Source organism: Colobus angolensis, unplaced genomic scaffold (genome assembly GCF_000951035.1).
Source record: "Colobus angolensis palliatus isolate OR3802 unplaced genomic scaffold, Cang.pa_1.0 Scaffold180, whole genome shotgun sequence".
NCBI classification, from domain to species: Eukaryota; Metazoa; Chordata; class Mammalia; order Primates; family Cercopithecidae; genus Colobus; species Colobus angolensis.
This window is the reverse complement of record NW_012114933.1, coordinates 1,680,125-1,684,934: the sequence shown is the minus strand read 5'-3', so window position 1 is coordinate 1,684,934 and position 4,810 is coordinate 1,680,125.

Genomic DNA, 4,810 nt, shown 5'->3' with positions numbered 1-4,810 from the left:
CTCAAAAAAAAAACAAGAAATCCAAAGGAGGAAGACAATATTATGGATGCAAATGCTTGGGAAATACTTCACAGAGAAATAATAGACTTTAAACAAGAAATAGAAAGAGCAAGAAAACTTGAAAGTTGTTCCATAGAAAGGTCTCTCCTAGGTGAAAGTCTAAACAGATTGAAGTGAATGGTTTGGAAGTTTCATAAAATAGATCTTTTCATAGCAAATTAAATGTTTTGTTTTGTTTGTTTAATGTCATCTAAGAGAAGTTCTTGAGAGGGAGAGAAACATATTAGAACTGTGTTCTAGGAGCAAGAGAAAAAGGAGTCTAAAACAATGCAGAGACTTCAGGCTTCTTTTGACTAGGAAGTGTGATGATATCATTAAGCCCTACAGGAGAATATAGTTAGAGCAAGCTGGTAAAGAATATAAATTTGGGTTGATTCATGCTGAACTCTTCACTAGAAAATAAAGGATTCAGGACTGTTTGACATAGAAGTCAATGCTGGAATATAGTTCTTGAAACAGTTACATAGAGTTAATGGTCTATTTGTGTCACATTATCATGGTAGGCTCTTTTCTCTCTTCTCTCCTTTACTCTATTCACTTCTCACGGCCTCCATTAGTACCATGTTGACTTCTGGACTGCACAAATCATAAGACAAAGTAGTTTCTTCTGCAGATCCACCTGCTTGTTCTGAAATGTGCAGTTGGATATTAAAATAAATGAACATTCACAGCTTCTTTTGCAGTCCTGTCATACCCATATATTTTATTACTTTAGTGCAAATATCACTGGGTAAGCTTTTCAGAACAAGTGCTTTTACTATTAAGAACATCTGCCTTGTGACCTTGTCATTTTTAATTATTCAACTTTAAACCTCACTGTTTTGGCCACTCTCCTTTCCCAGTTTAATATTTGATGTTATGAATATTTTCTTGTTTAATTGTAAACAGAAGATTTTTTTGCATACATTACTTGTTCCTCTTACTGTTGTCTGTTTTAAGAGAAGCAAGTGAATCAAAATATTTGGTGAAATACATTACCAAAGGCATATTAAACACTGGCATAAAACTGAGACCTAAGAGGAAATTCCAGACCCTACTTTGTAGGTTTTAGTATTAAGAAATTGACCTCTCCAAAGGAACTAAAGCCTTTTGATATATCCAACTATATGATGCATTCCACTTACTCCTTATTCGTATCTAAATGAACACATGTAACAGAAGAGTGTCGAAGGAACCTCTGCTATGTACAAAACATCAGAAACCTATCACAGCTATCATGGTGGTGGCAGCATTTATTTCTTTTCTGCAATATGTAGCCAGTCATATTAGATTCTTGAGAAGAGGAGCAAATATACTGCTGCACTCTAGCAAAACACAATTTCTCTGTCTCAGGCTGCCAACGTTCATAGTACCATAGCTGGACTATTAAAATGACTCACTTAAAATATATTATTGAAAGACTAAGAGGGTTAAATATATTTGGGGTGAATTGTAAACTCTTTCTTTTTTAGTGGTTGAATAAAATTTGTAGTGATGGAGATGTTCTTTGAAAAATCTGAAACTATTTTTCTCTACTTGGGTCAAATTAAACCTTAATAATCCAAAGGACACAGAAAGTTTTACAGTAAAAGCTTGATAAACAACAGAATGAGAAAATCGGCTGTTATTATCAAAAAATAACCTGGACTTTAATTAATTTTTTTTTATAGACTGAGGCTATTATGTTCCCTGAGGACTCACCTTTTTCACTGTTTCATCTTAGCTCAATGGTTTCCTATTTACATTAAATGGAGAAGCACTATAGCCCTTTTTTCTCCCTGCAAAGGCTACTTATTCTTTAATAAGGATATGGTAGTGGTTTCTTTGTGAAGTTAATTGACTTTCTCGCTGTGCACATAGAACCTTAAAGCTAAAGTAATAATTTTAGATAAATAATGAAAGTTCCTTAACTTTATCAAAGTATACTTTCAAAAGACATTGGTATTTCATCTGATATAGTACTACTAAAGAAAATTCTTTACCTATTAAAATATTGTAGAGCAAACATTGTTTGTAAATCTGTTGTTTAAAAGTCTAAACACATTTCCTGCAAATAATATAAACATAAGTAAAAGCATATCTCATTGTATTGCATTTTGCTTTATTGTACTTCACTGATTTTGAATTTGTTACAAATTGAAGGTTTGTGGTAACCTTGAATCAAGCAAGTCTGTTGGCACATTTTTCTAACATCATGTGCTCACTGCATGTCTCTGTGTCACATTTTGACAATTCCAAAAACATTTCAAACTTTTTCATTGTGATTATATCTGTTATGGTGATCTGTGATCAGTGATCTATGATGTTACTATTGTATTGGTTTGGGGCACCACAAACCACACCGATATGACATGAGGACCTTAATTGATAAATGTCAGTGTTCTGACTGCTCTGCTGACTGACTGTCTGTCCACCTCTCTTTCTTTCCTTGGACCTCCTTATTCATTGAGACACGACAATATTGAAATTAGACTAATTAATATCTCCACCATGGCTTCCAAGTGTTTAAGTGAAAGGAAGAGCTGCACATCTTTCATTTTCATTCAAAATGCTAGAAATTATGAAACTTGCTGAAGAAAGTATGGTGAATGTCAAAACAGGCCAAAAGCTAGCCCTTTTGCACCAAACAGTTTCCCAACTTGTGAATGCAAAGAAATATTTCTTAAAGAAAATTAAAAGTGCTACTCCAGTGAACAGAAGAATGAAAAGACAGGGTAACATCCTTATTGCTAGAGAAAGTTTGAGTGGTCTGGATAGGTGATCAAACCATCCACAACATTCCCTTCAGCCAAAGCCTAATCCAGAACAAGGCTCTTTTCAATTCTATGAAGGCTGAGAGAAGTGAGGAAACTGCCAAAGAGAAGCTAGGAGAGTTTGTTGGTTTATGAGGTTTAGGAAAGACGCCATCTACATAATAAAAAAAGTACCAGGTGAAGCAGCAAATGCGAATGTGCAAGTTGTGGCAAGTTACCTAGAAGATCAAGCTAATATAATTGATAAAGGTTGCTACACTAAACAGATTTTCAATATGGATGAAACACCCTTATATTGGAGGAAGATACCATCTAGGACTGATAGCTAGAAAGGAGAAGTCAATGCCTGGCTTAGAAGAACAGGCTGACGCTTTTGTTAGGGGCTAATGTATCCGGTGACTTTAAGTTGAAGCCAATGTTTATTTACCATTTCAGAAATTCTAGAAGCCTTAAAAATTTTGCAATATTTACTCTGCCTATGTTCTAAAATGATCCATCAAAGCCTGGATAACAGCACATCTGTTTACAGCAAGTTTTACTGAGTATTTTATGCTTTCTGTTTAGACCTACTGCTCAGATAAAAAGATTCTTCTAAAAATATTACTGCTCATTGACAATGCACCCAAGAGCTCTGATGGAGATGGAGAAGAAGATAAATGTTGTTTGTATACCTGCTAACACGGCATCCATTTTGTAGCTTATGAATTAACGAGTAATTTTGACTATCAAATCCAGTTATTCAGAAATGCATTTTGCAAGGATACAGCTGTGAGTACTCTGATGGATCAGGACAAAGTAAATTAAAAGCCTTCTGAAAAGAAATCACTGTTCTAAATGCCATTAAGAACATTCATGATTCATGGGAGAAGGTCATGATATCAACATTAACTGGAGTTTGGAAGAAGTTGGTTTCATCCCTTGTAGATGACTTTAAAAGGTTCAAGACTTCACTAGGGGATATCACAGCAGATGTGATAGAAATAGCAAGATAACTAGAATTAAAAGTGGCACCTGAAGATGTAACTGAGTTGCCCCAATCTCATGATACAACTTCAACTGTTGAAGAGGTTCTTCTTATGAGTGAGCGAATAAATTAATTTCTTGAGATGAAATTTATTCCTGGGGAAGATGCTGTGAAGATTGCTGAAATGACAACAAATGATTTAGAAGTTAGTTTATAAAGCAGCAGCAGGGTTTGAGAGGACTGACTCCAATTTTAAAAGAAGTTCTACTCTGAATAAAATGCTGTCAAACAGCATTGTACTCTACAGAGACATCTTTGGCTATAAGTGAACGGGTCAATTGATGTGGCAAGCATCATTGTATTATCTTAAGAAATTGCCACAATCAATGCAAACTTCAGAAACCACTACCCTGTTCAGTCAGCAGCCATCAACATTAAGACAAGATCTTCAATTGGAAAGATTATGAGTTGCTAAAGGCTTTGATGAATTGAAGCATATTTTAGCAATAAAATATTTCTAATTAAGGGTTGTGCTTTTTTTTAGAGATAATGCTATTACATGCTTAAGAGACTCTAGTACAGTGTAAACATAACTTTTATATGCAAGAGGAAACCAAAAAATTTAACTACTTTATTGCAATCTTTACTGCTGTGGTCTGAAGCCAACCCACCAAATCACTGAGGTACACCTGTAAGTCTTAGAGGCACATTAGCACATAAAGGGACCTGATATGAAACTGAAAAGATATTTTGGATCCTGGAAAGAAGATCCATGGCCCAGGAAACAGTAATTATATGTGGTAGGTACGATTAGTGCAGTGAAGCATAGAAATGTTAACTTGTCCAACATCACAAAACTAGTAAGGCTTTTAGTGTATAAAGGAAGAAGGGGGAATAATGTGGTTGGTTGAGTAAAGCAGCATGAGTTACAAAGGAAAATATGGGTTTTATATGAAACTGGAAAACAAAGAGCCTGAAATCTAGAAGTTGCTTTGGACAAGTGAAGAATGCTAATACACTGTATTGGGAGCAAGACTGTCTCCTTCCCTCCCTC